The sequence below is a fragment of the Somniosus microcephalus genome, chromosome 20, assembly GCF_052327205.1.
Source record: "Somniosus microcephalus isolate GS21.2 chromosome 20, FLI_Smic_1.0, whole genome shotgun sequence".
NCBI classification, from domain to species: Eukaryota; Metazoa; Chordata; class Chondrichthyes; order Squaliformes; family Somniosidae; genus Somniosus; species Somniosus microcephalus.
In genome coordinates this window covers 42801166-42818625 of record NC_141006.1, presented here as the reverse complement: position 1 = coordinate 42818625, position 17460 = coordinate 42801166, and positions in this window count along the sequence as shown.

The window sequence follows — 17460 nt, the reverse complement described above, 5'->3', positions numbered from 1 at the left end:
ATGAACATTGTGAAAACAGCGCCTCTTAAGAACAGGAAGCAAATAGTTATTGAACATAAGCCTGTCTTAATGGAAATTAAATTGAAATGATGCAAATGGTCATCAATCCTGATATATATGGGGAAGTCTAATCTTTTGTGAAAAGTGAAATAAAGGTGTGCCAATGTAATAGTCCTTATTGCAGAAGTTCATAAAAGCAATTTGCTCCTTTAAAATTACCCTTAATAAAAAAGCTTCTCTCTTCAGATCAGCTTTAGGTGTCGCACACTAATAGTAATAATTGAACATTATTCCTGCGTTGCTTTCCTCTTAATCTAAATTTTTTTAATAAACCTGAGTTGATTTTATCTGCATTTTACTCTACTTAAAATACAGTGTAGAAGGCGGAAGACAGCAATAAGTGAAAAAATTAGCTTGGCGATGAGGTGAAAAATATTCTAGAGGGAAAAAAAGGGACTTTTTGCACAATAGTGATGCAACAACACCCAGACACAACTACAGCAATAAATAACATAGATACCAAACAAATTTGGTAACTATTGGGTGCAAACAAAGTCATGGCAATTTTGTACTAGAGTGCTAATGGTTAAACACGGGTTATTCTGTGGCCTAGTGCATGTATCAGCAAGTGATAATCATATACAAAGGACAGAGTTCTAGGCAAAAGCACTATCTGGGACAAAATTCCACAGGCATGTGAAACAGTGTGTAAAAGCCTCACCGCTGGTATTTGCTGGCAATGTTTTGGCTTAATACAGCATTTCTGGTGTTCATGGCATAAATATGGAAATAAATTTTCATTGCCATGAAGTCCTGTGCTGCTGGTTTGGATATGGTGCTTGTTATGTTCATAAATAAATAGACATTTTCATTATGAACAGCTAGCTTGAGCTAGTCACTTTATTCAGCCATGTGGACTTCTGTACAGCATCCATCTTGACTACTGCCTTCTGGATAGCCTCGTGCATCGTGGGTAGCCCCACTCTTATATACATACAGCTCCACCTAGTGTACCATTCTAGAATGACATGTTACTGATCATTACAGTGCTGTCAAGGACACATAACCCAACCATAACTCTAGAATGTTGTAGCGCATGGGCTATGCTATGGAGCAGGCCATCCTCATCTAGTCCACTGGTTGCAAGTAGCTTTGGATTTTACTGAGCTGAGAGACAAAAGAAAGGTTTTCTTTGGAACCGTCTGAACGGAGCTGCAATACTCCATCACTGGGAAGTTAGAAACTTTATGCAACAGTGAAGTTCACTGTTAAGTAAGACCAAGCTTTCTTGGAACTTCACACTCTTCCACTGCTTTGAGCTACCTTTGACCAGTTTAGCATGTATATGATTATCAAACCATTTTAAAATTCTCATCCTTGTTTTCAAATCCCTCCATGACCTCGCCCCTCCCTATCTCTGTAATCTCCTCCAGCCCTACAACCCTCCAAGATCTCTGCGCTCCTCCAATTCTAGCCTCTTGTGCATCCTTGATTTTAATCACTCCACCATTGGTGGCTGTGCCTTCAGCTGCCAAGGCCCAAAGCTCTGGAATTCCCCCCCAAACCTCTCCGTCTCTCCACCTCTCTCTCCTCCTTTAAGACGCTCCTTAAAACTTACCTCTTTGTCCAAGCTTTTGGTCATCTATCCTAATATCTCCTTATGTGGCTCAGTCAAATTTTGTTTGATAACGCTCCTGTGAAGCACCTTGGGATGTTTTACTACATTAAAGGCACTATAAGTTGTTGTTGCTGATGCTGAATGTCTGTAATTGAAGGGAGCTTGGTGCCCTTACTGAGATGAGAAATGTAGGCATCATAAATGTCAGAGGAAATTAGACAACTCTGCATTATTGATTTAATTATTGAATTGGTCTCCAAAGCAATGAAGATAATGCAACACTTGCTCACCCATTGTTTACTTCTTCCTATACCTGAGGCAGTGGTAGACCATGGCATGGTAAACTAAAAATACACCTAAAATAAAATGATAGTGAGGAACAGGGTAAGTAGAATGGTAATTGTACCAGCTATCATTTCAGTAAGTACTATGGTGTCGCAATGTAAAGAAAAAAAGTTGGAAAATTACCCTTTGAATGCAAAATGTACCCATCTAAATATTTCTTGTTCTATCTGCATTAAAAATGCATGTGATTTTTACTGGAAAGTGTTCAATGACAATGTTTAAAATATTTCAGATGCAGCAATTCCCATTGATTAAAAATCTTATATAAAGAATGCATACACAAATCCCAGCACTGAGTTGCGAAAAATTGTGTGAATTTAAATTCCCATGTGGTGATCTAACAATTACCACTTCCCTTTAATTGATCTCATTTTGTGACAGTGCCTGTATAAAGTAAAGCATTGCTGGATTGGGGTGAAACATTGCTGACTCAGGGAAAGTTAAATTTAAATGTAAAAGGAAGTGTTTGTCAGTGGCAGAAAATAAGCTTATTGTAGCAAAAGTAGAAAAGAAAACACAAAACGTAGTTCTTTTCGGCATCTGAAGTGGGGAAGTAACAGCTGCCAAAAATAAAGTGGCTTGGATTCAGCTTGGTGCTGTTGTGAATATAATTTTCTCAAAGGATATTAACAAATTTTTTTTTTTAATGGTTTGAGTGGAAGGTAGACACTAAAAAATAAGATGGATTTAACATAAGGAAAGAATTTCGAAGGTGTGAGCAGAAAGGGAGCACTCAATTCATGTTTATCCCCCCTCCCAATAAAATGCATACATTCTTTGTAAGCTTGTTGCTGGCAGGGATTGCTGGACATTTCCCTGTAGAGCCCAGTGGAAACATTTTGTGTCATTCTGTTCAAGGTTTTTTTGTGTGTGTTTTGTTTAAGGGTTGGCGGGCATATAAAAGATCATTTTCCTTTTTCCTTCCTGCTGCTCCACTGGATAACTTGTGGTGCTTTTCAAAGTCTGGTATTGTGCTTATGTTAATGTGCTTTGGAATAATGGTTCGATTTTAGTCATACTTTTGTTTCTGCCACAAAAATCTTGCATTGTACAAGGTTTGTGTTATTCTCCAACTGAGATGTTTCTGGATGAAGTAATTGGCTCAGTTATGTGTGCTGGTTGTTATTTCATACCAGGGATGAGCATTGAGGTTAATTTGGATTTAGGGATTGATGCAGCTGTGGATGGACTAAAAGCTGAACTCTAAGTTTGAAAAGCATGGTTTCCAAGATAAAATGCCTGTAGTTTTACTCATGCTCCCTAGTGTAGGCCTTGAGAGTGCATTCAGATATTCTAAGGAGTAATACGTGTTATCATTTTGACTTGCCTACTGCATGGCTGTATCAGTGCAAAGCTGCATGCTTTTCCACACTAGATGACTAGGAATCATATATTAGTAAATAAGGCCACATAAACTCCTCTCCACCAGCTACAAGGTAGATGAATCCCAGCCATGATGCTGCTACCCAAACTCCACTAGACAACCTCAAGTAACAGCAAAAGCAACAACTTGTATTTCCATAGTGCCTTTAACATAGAAAAATGTCCCAAGCTGCTTCACAGAATCTTAATCAGCACCGAGCCAAAGAAGGAGATATTAGGAGGGGTGACTACAAGCTTGGTTAAAGAGGTGGGTTTTAAGCTAGACCTTAAAGGAAGAAGGCAGAGAGGGTTAGGGAAGGAATTCCAGAGCGTAGGGACTAGATGGCTTAAGGTACAGCTACCAATAGTGGGGGTGCACAAGATGCCAGAGTTGGAAGAACACAGAGTTCTTGGAGGGTTGTAAGGCTGGAGAAGGTTACAAAGATAGGGAGGGGTGAGGCCCTGAAGGAATTTAAACACGAGATGAGAATCTTAAACTTGAGGTATTGGAGGATCAGGAGCCAATGTAAGTCACTGAGCACAGAGGTGATGGGTAGGTGGGACATGGTGTGGGATAGGATATGGGCAACATCATTTTGGAGGAGCATCAGTTTCTGGAGGGAGGCGGCTGGGAGGCCAGCCAGGAGAGCATTGGAATAGTCCAGGCTGGAGATGACAAAGGCATGGATGAGGATTTCAGCAGCAGATGTGCTGTGGCAGGTGATGTTATGGAGGTGGAAGTAGCCGGTCTTTGTGAGAGAGGATATGAGGTCAGAAGTTCAGCTCAGGGTCAATTAAGATGCTGCGGTTGTGAACAGTCTGGTTCAACCTGAGAGTTTCCAGGGAGGGGGGAATAGAATTGGTGGCGAGAGTCCAGAATTTGTGGTGGGGACAGAAGATGGCTTTGGTCTTCCTTATGTTTAATTGGAGGAAATCGTGGCTCATCCAAGATTGAATGTTGGACAAGCAGTCTGACAACCCAGAGGCAGTGGAGAGGTTGAAGGAGGTGGTGGAGAGATAGAGCTGGGTGTCGTCAGCATACATATGGAACCCAACCCCATGTCTTGGATGATATCATATAAATAAGGAAGAGGAGGAGACAGGAATGTCATTTGTGATTTTGATTAGGGTATTTCAGGGTGGCTGTGGCAGGGATGGCGATCTGATTGGAGAGCTTCAGACATGGAGTTGTGGTAAAGATGGGCAGAGATTTGAGGGGCGGGGACGAGAGTGACAACATGTTCCAGGACTTTGGAGAGGAAAGGGAGATTGTAGATGCGGCTATAATTGGCAAGCACAGAGGGGTCAAGGGTGGGTTTTTGAGGAGTGGGTGATGATGGTGATTTTGAAAGGGAGAGGGACAGTAGCTGAGGAGAAGGAACCACTTACAATTTCAGCTAGCGTGAGGGCCAGGAAGCGAGGTTGGGTAGTCAGCAGTTTAATGGGAATGCGATCAAGGGAGCAGGAGGTGGGTCTTGTGAACATGATGAGCTTGGAGAAGGCATGGAGATAGGAGAGAAACGAAAGAAAGGTGGGTTCAGGCCTAAGGCAGGGGAAACCTTGGTGGAGGTTTGGCTTGGTGGGAAAGGGGATGGGAGGATGCAGCAGAGGCAACAGATGGATGATCTCAATCAATGGCAAAATAACCAATGAGCTCCTTGCACTAGTTGTAGGAGGTGAGGGTGGAAGGGGGGGCAGGGGAGAAGGGTTTAAGGAGACGGTTGGTTGTGGAGAAGTAAAGATGGGAAAAGGTTTAATTGCATACTTGTCAAGTGTCATCAGGAATCAAGCCTCATACATCAAATCAATAGAAATTACTTGACAAGCAAGATTGTCAGCCTACCTAAACCAAACTGGCAAGAATTGGATGCCAGGAAGCAGGTGATAGAAAGTATTTGTTTTGTAATTTAAAAATGAATTGTAAATATAAAATACACTAGCCTTTTTCACTGTGACTCTAGTAATAGACAGTAGCTACTTCTCTGTCATATTGAACTGAAATTTCTGTAGGATAGGTAAAAACAACATACAAAAACAATTTATTCTTTTGGACATGAGAGGTATTATTTTAAATGAACTTAAAGTGTCTAACAACAACAACAACCTGTATTTATATAGCGCCTTTAACATAGTAAAACGTCCCAAGGTGCTGCACAGGAGTATTTTAAGACAAAAAATTTGACACCGAGCCACATAAGGATAAATTAGGGCAGGTGACCAAAAGCTTGGTCAAAGAGGTATGTTTTAAGGAGCGTCTTAAAGGAGGAAAGAGGGGTAGCGAGGCGGAGAGGTTTAGGCAGGGAATTCCAGAGCTTAGGGCCTAGGCAACAGAAGGCATGACCACCAAAGGTCTAAAATTGATATAAATTATTTCAGCCAATTAGAATTTGGAATTCAGGTCAATGCTCATCGTTCTGATTTCTAGACTCCTTATTGGTTGCGGTGCCCTATTTTGTTCCAGGCTGGTAGGATGGCAACTTTGGCAAAGCCCTACCAACCACCAAAACCCAATGCCATCAAAACATCTATAAGTGCTGCCCTGGAAGGAAGGCATTACTAATGGAAAAAGCAGGTGGCCTTTTCAAATAAAAAGGAGTACCAGTAAATGTAGATAATTTGGCTGGTTGTATCAATTAAATAGTCAAAGTCCTGGGATGTGCACAAACGGACACAAGACATATGTTTTATTTTGTGTGAGCAGGAAGGAGAAGGCAAAAGTCAGATTGGACAGAAAGCACAGCAGCCTATTTACATACAGCCAATGAGATGAATGGCCAGTTAATCTTTTTTTTGGTGATTGTGGAATGTGGACCAGGACAATTACCTGCTCTTCTTTGAACATGGCCATGGGATCTTTACATCCACCTGAACAGACAGTTTAACATCTCTCCAAAGACAGCACACCCAACAATGCAGCACTCCTTCAAAGCTGCACTGAAGTACCATCTTAGATTATGTGCTGGAGTGGGACTTCACCGTCTAACTCAGAAGCAAGTGTGCTAACACTGAGCCAATCAGCCACTTGATGAGTATCATTTAAAGAGCCAAAATAAAGGAATGTTGAACTTAGCAAGCAGCGAGTAATAGTATTTTCCCACTGACCACATAGCAGTTTCTGAACATAAGTTGGCTACTTCTCCTGGTCATTTGAATACTCTCTCTAACTGATAGCCACACATGATATGAATTCTGATGAAGTATGCATATTCAAATGTGTTCTTTTATGATGGTTTAATAATGTAGCCATATACATATGCAACATATAGCTCCTGCCACATTCAGACAACCTGGAATCGCATTACTGACACTTGCTAATTCTCGTGTAGAAGAGATGTATTTAGGACAAAAGGTATTTTGCCTCAGTGACATAACTAAGAAAGGACTGAAATCTTCTAAGAATATTCCTATTTGTTTTTTTCATTTTTACAGGATGTGGGCATCGCTGGCAAGGCCAGCATTTGTTGCCCATCCCTAATTGCCCTCGAGAAGGTGGTGGTGAGCCACCTTCTTGAACCGCTGCAGTCCGTGTGGTGACTTTGTCGCAGCTGTTTGGCTCACTAGGCCATTTCAGAGTCAACCACATTGCTGTGGGTCTGGAGTCACATATAGGCCAGACCAGGTAAGGACAGCAGATTTCCTTCCCATTAGTGAACCAGATGGGTTTTTGCAACAATCTGGTAGATTCATGGTCACCATTACTGATGCTAGCTTTTTAATTCCAGATTTTTTTTTTTTTAATTAACTGAATTTAAATTTCCCCAGCAGCCATGGTGGGATTTGAACTCATGGCTCCAGATCATTAGTCCAGGCCTCTAGATTACTAGTCCAGTAACATAAACACTATGCTACCGTACCCTATTCCTATTGGTTTTTAAAAGGTACCTGTTGCCACAAGCTAAATACAAATTGCACGGCTGTGTATAGTTTCTTTCTTTACTTCTGGCAGATAACAACTCAGTTGTAGCAGGTCTGGGTGTGTTTAAAGAGCTAACGTTTGAAATGAAAAAGCTTCCAAGAATTTCCCTTAAAAACACTAAATTGATGATGAAGTACTGTCTCCTGCCTCAAATTGCCATGTGAAGAGTTCTCACGACTTTCATGTTCAAACAAGCCAACTCACAAAACATAACCAGGCAGTCATAGTCGGGTCAGTAAGCAAGATCATTGTCTATCTTCTGCTTTAAAATTAAGCGCTGGATGAGAAAATGTATTTTAAACAACCTTTTGCAAAATCTGTGAGCGAGTTTAAATTAGCATCACTTTATAATTCCATCCTGATCACTTTGACATTTTAAACTTATGTCTGAAACCAAACATATTTCTAACAATAACACAGACCCGTCTCGTTAGGGTAACAGTAGTGAAGCGTAACAAAAGTACATTAGCTTAAACAAGGAGCATTTGTCAGCAGAGAAGGGATCAAGTGAAATACTTACTGAAGACAGCCAACAAACTATTAGCTCTGTGCATTGGCAGAATTCATTTTAACTATTTTGGGTACATATACACTTGAAATATTGGGGCTATTTTTTGTCAGAACAGAGGAGATTATGGGGTAATTTGATAGAGATGTTTAAAGTTATGAAGGGACGAGACAGAGTAAACAGTAATAAGACTGTTTCCAATGATTTGAGGGCCTAGAATGAGGGGGACATAGGTATAACATTAAATATACGAGATTTAGGATGGCTAGCAGGAGAAACATTTTTTTACAAAGTTGTAAAGCATTACCAGAGTTGATGATTGAAGTAGAGAACGTGTCAACATTTAAGAATAGGTTAGATAGGTGGCTGAAAGAAGGGGAAATAAAGGAAAAGGGGAACAACATGGGCACATGGGATTAGGACTACTACTCATTTGAAGGCTAAACACCAACACAGACTGATTGGGCCAAACAGCCCATTTCCATGTTGTAATGTCTATGCATTTCTATGTAATACACCACAAAGGGTGTGTGTAAATATACACTTACCCTTTTTGATTTCCATTCTTTCCAAGAAGTACATGAGTCATGGGAGAAGGAGGTACTTGCAAACTTTAAGCAGAAATCAGCAGGAAAAAAGGGTCTACCCAATGGGAGACAATTTCCAGTGAGTCCTATATGCAACAACATCGTAACTTATTCTTCATAAATATGTTTATGATTTTATTATACATAGTGCACAGGGAACATTTTCTTCCTATGTGTTTATAGATGTATTTTTACCAATCTCAACCAATTGCAGTGATGGCATTGACAGGTTTCATTATGGGATAGAACTATGAGTCTGTAGGCTGAGCAATTCTGCTTAAATAATGCAACTCCAAGTGCTGCTGCTTTAACAAGCTGGAAGACTGGTAACATCGGGCTGATAAACGTCAGCCTCTTTGTCTTGCAGATGTTTGCTGGTCTGCCCACCTCTCTCTCTCTCTAAACTCATTGTCATTGCTTCAAAATCCCTCATTGTTTATTCCTGAAGAAATTGTTGGGCCGGATTACAGAATATTGTGAAACTCTTTGGCATAATTGATTTATTTTCCAGAAAAGAAGAAATGCAATTCTGCGTTAAAAATAATGAATATCAATACTGTGAGTTTCATTGTACTTATACTTCTATTCCCTTGCAGGTTTGTGTGGGATGGTTCAGGCTAGTTATAGAGTATACTTGCATGCTTTATGGACGTGTGCAGTTGCCAGAGAGTGTTTCACAGTTGAGAAATATGTACCATTTACAATGGCAATAATTAATCACAAATATTCAGTTAGGAAAATGAATTAATTGTTTTTTTTGAAAGTGCATTGTAGTCTTTTGGTAAGATTGTCACAGGTGACCTTGAATTTGAAATGGCTTGAAAAGGCACAGACCAGGTCTGGTGAGACCACTATCCATTAGAAGTTATGACGCTGATATGACTGGATTATTCTTGAGGGAAATTCCTGCAAAATACTGTCTGGAAAAGGGAACTGGATAAAAAGTGGAATACTAACTGTCATCCTCGGAGCTATTGGATGTGGGAAAGAATTATTTCTGCTTAGTTGTTCATCAATGCATTATTTTCATGAATTAAGAAAAAGGAAAAAACAAAAGAGAAACATCTGCAAATGCTGGAAATCTTAAACAAAAACAGGAAGTACTGGAAATAGAGAGAGACAGTCAGCATCTCTAATGAGAAAAGACAAATTAATGTCCCTTCATCAGAAATGGAAACTGAAAAATAAGCATCCTTAGTAAGGTTGGAAAAAGAGTGAAAAAAGGGAGATGTGACAATGGACACTTCAGTCAGAGAGAGGAAATTACCTCATGGTGGTTCACTCCCTGAAAGAGTTCCTGGATTATGTATCAGCTATTTGAAAACTGTCAGAATAAATTTTAATTAAAAATACAGTCCAGAACTGCACATTTCAGTGTTTTAGGACAATGGTACTCAGTACAGCCATCACTCAGCAAATGCAATCTTCACCCTGTCTGCAACATACAGCAATTACTGATGAATCAATATGTTACACCTTACTACACACAGAGAAATTGGCTGAAGGAATATACAGTTGATTTGAAAACAGATGAGTACAACCAGAAGATGTTTTATAAACGGCAAATTCCTCTCACTGGAAACACAAATGACCTTCCAGACACAGAAACTGCTCAAAGTATTCAGATCATAGAAATGTATGAAATGCTAAAGTCTGTCAAGATTGAGGAGGTAGATGGAGCTGACCTTTCTGAACCGTGGTGTGATGTTGAATGCGGTGATGCAGTGGATTTGACAGAAGTCAGCAATTACTTATAGAAATGTAAATGATTAATGATCGCACTAACACTCAGAATGAAGAGAGACATTCCTCTGGGGTCAAAGACACAGATGCTGATAAGGTACAGCTAAGATTTTTACATTAAGCTAAAATAAACATGCTTTCGAGGTTATTTTCATTTTAATGTAAGTGATGAGAGCACTGGAAATGGAATATTTTTCTATCTTTATAAAGTTCCAGGTAGCTTAGAAGCTGACATGCTGTCTCAGCAACATGCTTTAACCCCAGCCTCAAGAGAAATGCTGCTTACTGCACAAGTGTGACATTTGCTTGAAACTCATTTTATTTGATCCTTACTGTGATCAGAAAGAGCAGATTTTTATCCCATCAGTCTAAGCTGTGTTTGGACCAGTTCCCAGCAATGAATGGATAATGTCTGAATCTGCTGTGCCATCTGACACATCAGTAAAATCCGCTCCGACTGTTGGGGAAGCTCTCTACGGATATCCTGGAGGATATTTAGCACAGGAGTAAGGAGACTATATCCTGATAGAACTGATCTGGAGAATCATAACTTCTCATTTACTCTTTGATATCCATATCTGTAAAGCAGAAATATATAATCAATTTTTTGAGTAGCTCCATTTAACGTTAACATAAAATCATCACTGTGAATTGTGGAGAGGCAATGCTATTTAGCATTTTTGGATAATCTTTTACTGTAACATCTTATTTTGAAATTTTTTTGAGGGAAATTTCTCACCTCCTTTCATGAAAGCGCTTATTCATGCTGGAGTAGCCAACTGTCGTCTGGTACTTTACCCAACAGCCATTCTTTACACGTGGGCCTGGATAGTGAGTCAGCAGACTAATCCACTGTGGATGGCAGCAGAGCCAAGCCTGATGATGTACTCACCTGAGCTCCACACAAAACCATTTTCCAGCAAGGGTCACTGAATAACGATCAGGAGTGGGAACCTGGTTGATGTTCTCTTCCCTTCTCGCCCCCCAAGCCTAGAAGCAAGTTGTAGTGCCCCCACTGCTGCCCCAGCTAACTCGGCATAGACTGGGGAAAATAGTTTTCCAAATGTCAAATGTATGATTGAGCGTACTATTCCATGTTGAGTTAAAGGCATAAAATTGATTGAATTCGAAGTGATTATTTAAAAAAAATATTGCATAAACAACAACAACTACTTGTATTTATATAGCGCCTTTAACATAGTAAAACATCCCAAGGCGCTGCCTGGAGTATTTTAAGACAAAAAATTTGACACCAATCCACATAAGGATAAATTAGGGCAGATGACCAAAAGCTTGGTCAAAGAGGTAGGTTTTAAGGAGTGTCTTAAAGGAGGAAAGAGAGGTAGAGAGGTTTAGGCAGGGAATTTCTGAGCTTAGGGCCTAGGCAACAGAAGGCACGGCCATCAAAGCTTGAGCGATTATAACCAGGGATGCTCAAGAGGGCAGAATTAGAGGAGCGCAGATATCTTGGGGGGTTGTGGGACTGAAGGAGATTACAGAGATAGGGAGGAGCGAGGCCATGGAGGGATTTGAAAACAAGGATGAGAATTTTGAAATCAAGGCGCTGCTTAACTGGGGACCAATGTAGGTCAGTGAGCACAGGGGTGATGGGCGAACGAGACTTGGTGCGAGTTAGGACACGGGCAGCCGAGTTTTGGATGACCTCAAGTTTATGTAGGGTGGAATGTGGGAGGCCAGCCATGAGTGCGTTGGAATAGTCAAGTCTAGAGGTAACAAAGGCATGGATGGGAGTTTCAGCAGCGGACGAGCTGATGCAAGGGCGGAGATGGGCGATGTTACGGAGGTGGAAGTAGGCGGTCTTTGTTATGCTGCAGGTATGTGTTCAGAAGCTCATTTCTGGGTCAAATATGACACCAAGGTTGCGAACAATGTGGTTCAGCCTCAGACAGATGTTAGGGAGCGGGATGGAGTCAGTGGCTAGGGAACGGAGTTTGTGGCGACCTGAAGGAAAATACCTACATTGTAACAATGTAAAGAACTATTGAGTTGTTGTACATTTTTAAATTTGAAAGTCATAAACTCCATATTCGCACGAGAGACCACGTAGATTATTTTTCAGTAATTTTACACCTCTGCTGTTGCATTTCATGCACACAATGTTCTTCATTACTGACATCCTTCTCAGCCATACCATTATTTTTGTTTGAAAAAGTACGTAAATAGTGTAAAACATTGCAGCAAAACTAGTAGGAGAGTGCTCGAAAAACATTTGAAGAGTTGCCACTTGGTGTATTGGACTTATTCTGTTAATTGTTTAAATATTTGAGAACACTCATAAGCTCCAAGGTTGATGATATTCATTCTAAGAGGAAAGGAACAGTTTAGACTGGTATCATCTAAGAAAGAAACAAAGGGGGAAAAATTGGGTTTATTTGTGCCTCTTGGGCGCGGTGCCGCTAACGCCTCCCACGGAATTCAGCGGGAGGTTAGCGGCGGCGGTAACTGATAGTGCCCCGTGGTGCTGCTCTGCTGGCGATGACGTCATAGCTGTGCGCAGCGCCCCAGCCGCAAACTTCCCTTGTGCCCTCTGACCTATTGCCGGACGATATGCAACGGTGGCGGCGCTACTTAAAGGGCAGGTGTCGGGCGGCCATTTTTATTTTGGCCGACTGCCAGCACCTGCTCCCTTTCCCTTTTTTGTTCGGGATGCCGGCCGCGATTGCTCAGCCCAGCACTCCTCTTGAGTGCCGGGCTGTTTTCACGGCACCCCGCTCGCCGGTGGTCCAGCAGGGCCCCGGTGTGTGCAGCGCTAAGCCCCTCCCCTTTAATCAGGGGAGGAGGCCTACAATGGTGCGGCGCTACGTGCCGCCACACATGGCACTGTTGCATGTAGTGCCACGAACTTCAGTAGGAGCGCCCCAAGAAGGAAGTGGAGCGCTTTCCAGTAGCGCCTCACCTCCTGTTTGGGGCGCTACTACTGAATTTCTGGCGGAGGGGGCGCTAACTTTTTTGGGGCGCTAAAATTAGAGCCTTGGCGACGTTAGCTCCCCAAAAGGGGCACCACCCAATTTTTCCCTCAAAGAGTCAAAAGGATTTATACATCTGACAGCATTTTGCTTTGATCTTCATCCACAAAAATACTTAAGGCTCCTTATTCCTTTGGTGTACAGGAAACTTTGTTATATCCGGCACCGACGGGACCGAGCTGTTGCCGATCTATCAAAACTGCCGGACATACCAGCGTTAATGTTGAAGCATACGGAGGTTTTCATCTCCGTATCTGACAACAAACACTGTTGCTTAGCAACAGCTTCTAAACAGTCGGCCGTACCTTAAAAGCGTCTCTCTGAAGCTGTTGCTAAGCTACAGAGACTTTGCAGAGCCTGACTGTTGAAAAAAAAGCCACGAGAAGAAAAAAAACCTAACAAAACGGCTCCTGATTTCTGCCGGTAGATCGAGGTTTCCGGACATACAACCTCCGGATAAACCAAAGTTTCCTGTAGTTGCTGTTTATGTACAAACATTATATTTTGCCATGCTTACAAGCACTAATTAAGACATGTTATTATTTTTATTCTATGCCAAACTTTCTCTATGAGCAAAATTATTGAGCACAACTGCCTCTGTGCCGAATGAATACATTCATTTGGATCTCACTTTAATGCTCGAGCTACATTTCATATGTAAATTGTAGGCACTGGATATATCTCGTTCTTAATTGTGGGTAGTATATCAACAGACAAATTGACCGAAAACAGGGCAGACTTTAGTCCTTTGAAGTGTTGGAGAAGGAAAGGATGAGACCATGGAAGAGGAAACACATTATTATTAAGAAGTGGATGGCTGATTTAGAAGCAGATTCTCGGTGCTCACTACATTAAGATGGTGGCAGTGAATGTGACAAAAGATTTAATCATTTTGCTTTTTCATCTTTCAGGTCTTTGTAATTGATATTGCCAGCTGGTCCACTCCATCTTAATTGTGAAAACCAGATGACAGGTTTTTTTTGTCTAGGATGGTAAATTGCCATATTGGTTTTCTCAATGCTTGTACAATAGCAAATCGCTGCTGAGATTTATTTTTCCTGCCATTGCTGGTTACCTTAGGGTCCTGGAAGTAATTCAGTGCACCAAGGAGCGTCTTCCTGGAAAACAATCCCATCTTGAAGTTGTTCTCACATAAGGTGTTTTTGTTCTACCCCTAAAAGTAACTAAAGTTTTGTGTCATTCATAGAGGCTGAATAGATGACAGTGATTTGTTTGATATCTTGGTTAATAGGTAGATCAGATGTGAACTACTGTTACTGCAACCACACCAGAGAAGGAACCCTGGAGTCATGCCTCACACTGATGGATTCAGGGTAGTTGAAAGAACATACAATCTTTAGACTGACAAGTGACATATGTGCATTAATCAAAATACTTTCACACACAATCAAATCCCATTGTTCAAATGTGATGACAAAATGCATGTTGTGACCATTCACATATTAGATGCCAACCACAGGATAACTTTTTACCTTTTGGAAATGTCTGGGCATATTTTCATTTGAAAAACCTTATTACCGACTGTACTTCAACTAATTGAAAACATATGGGGATTGCCCCATTGTCTGTGAATTATAGATGTGTTACCTCTTACACAAGGGGCAAGTATTTTGAGATTAATTTCTGCTTTGGATGCTGGCATAATGTTTAAAAAAAAACACTTTTTTGAATAAAGAGAGCGCATTTTTTCAAATAACAGCAGTAATGAAATGGATGTGTGGAATTGGGATGAGTTGTGACTGTTTAGCCTTACAGGCAAATACAGGGGTCAGCGTGAGTAAACGGAGCTGCTCTGTCCTGGATTACACAACACACACACAATAAATACACAACACACACACAATAAATACACAACACAACACAGCACACACACACAGGGCCAAGTCAGAAATCAAAGAATGTGATTTTGTAAAAGAGGGTGTTGACTGCAGAATGCACTGTGAGCACGTACATAATATATATTATCTCTGGTTTCTCACCATTAAACAAAAGAGTTTTTTTTAAAGAGACCAGGGAGACATAATGGGTGCAAGAATAATATTGTCTGAACACGTCGTGGGTTCTTGTCACCAAAAAGCTTCTCCATCCAGGTCTGAGGGGACGTGACTGGTTTATTCTTTTACAGTATTTTGTCCATTTCCTCTCACTTCTAAAGTAATAATAGGAAATGTGGACATCTTTGTAAAGCCCCATAATTGGTGCAGGGCAGCAGGATTCTTCTTTGTCCCCAATACCTGGCTGAAATTTATGAAAATATATTTTTACGGCTTTTCAGCCAGCTACTTGGAGGTATGCACGGCTTGTCCTGGGTGATTTGCTGTCTGTACTTTTGTTTCCGCTTTACTCCATGTGAATAAACATCAAGCATCTGTCTACACCTGACACTGTGCTTGAGATCAGTCCCTCACCATGTGGGGACTCCCAAGTGTAAATTAATCTTGTGCATCCTAGTTGGTTCTGTATCTGAGATATAATGCACTGATGTATAGCCCATGTCATAGAGTCATAGAGACATAACGGCACAGAAGGAGGCCATTCGGCCCATCGAGTCCGTGCCGGCTCTCTGTAGAGCAATCCAGTCAGTCCCATTCCCCCGCTCTATCCTCGTAGCCCTGCAAGTTTATTTCCCGCAAGTGCCTATCCAGTCTCCCCCTGAAAATTTTGTCAATGGGGACGTGATGGAGGCGGGACTCCCACTTTTTGAGTTGTAGTCCCGCCTCCATCGACTTGTGGCCAACCCACGCTATTTTCCCTTGATTGAAACATAGAAACATAGAAGATAGGAGCAGGAGTAGGCCATTCGGCCCCTTGAGCCTGCTCCGCCATTCAATGTGACCATGGCTGATCATCCAAATTCAGTACCCGGTCCCTGCTTTCTCCCCATACCCCTTGATCCCTTTAGCCTTAAGAAATATATCTAACTCCTTCTTGAATATAGTTAATGAACTGGCCTCCACCGCCTTCTGTGGTAGAGAGTTCCACAGGTTCACCACTCTCTGGGTGAAGAAATTCCTCCTCATTTCTGTCCTCAATGGCCTACCCTTTATCCTTAGACTGTGTCCCCTGGTTCTGGACTCCCCGACCATCGGGAACATCCTTCCTGCATCTAGTCTGTCCAGTCCTGTCAGAATTTTATAAGTTTCAATGAGATCACCTCTCATTCTTCTAAACCCCAGCGAGTACAAGCCCAATCGACCCAATCTCTCCTCATACGTCATTCCTGCCATCCCAGGTATCAGCCTGGTGAATCTTTGCTGAACTCCTTCCATGGCAAGAACATCCTTCCTCAGATAAGGCGACCAAAACTGCACACAATACTCAAGATGTGGTCTCACCAAGGCCCTGTACAACTGCAGCAAGACATCCTTGTTCCTGTACTCAAACCCTCTCGCTACAAAGGCCAACATACCATTTGCCTTCTTAACCGCCTGCTGCACCTGCATGCTTACCTTCAGCGACTGGTGAACAAGGACACCCAGGTCTTGTTGCACTTCCCCTTCTCCCAATCTATTGCCATTTAGATAATAATCTGCCTTCCTGTTTTTGCCACCAAAGTGGACAACCTCACATTTATCCACGTTATATTGCATCTGCCATGTTTCTGCCCAATCACCCAACATGTCCAAATCATCCTGGAGTTTCTCGACATCCTCCTCACTGCACACACGCCCACCCAGCTTTGTGTCGTCTGCAAATATGGAGATATTACATCTAGTTCCCTTGTCTAGATCATTAATATATATTGTGAATAGCTGGAGTCCAAGGACCGATCCCTGCGGTACCCCACTAGTCACTGCCTGCCACTCGGAAAAGGACCCGTTTATTCCAACTCTTTGCTTTCTGTCTGCCAGCCAGTTCTCTATCCAAGTCAATACCTTGCCCCCAATCCCATGTGCCTTAACTTTACAAGCTAATCTCTTATGCGGGACCTTATCGAAGGCCTTCTGAAAGTCCAGATATACCACATCCACTGGTTCTCCCTTATCTATTTTACCAGTTACATCCTCAAAAAATTCCAGTAGATTAGTCAAGCACGATTTACCTTTGTGAATCCATGTTGACTTTGTCCGATCCTGTCACTGTTTTTCAAGTGCTCTGCTATTACATCTTTTATAAGCGGGCTCAGCAGGCCAATTTAGGGACACCTGGTTACTGGTGATGTCAGTAATTGACATTTCATCTGTCAAGAGCTTTTGACAGATGAAAAATCAGCATTTGGCAGCTCTGTGAAGCAGTCAAACACTGACAATCTGTCTTCTAACTTGGGTCCTTCTACTCAGACTCAGTTAGTGAGCTCTCCAGACCAGAAAGCAGAGGCTGCAGCTTTTGACAGTTCAGTGGCCATTCTGCTTTCTGTGCCGGTGAGCTGAGGG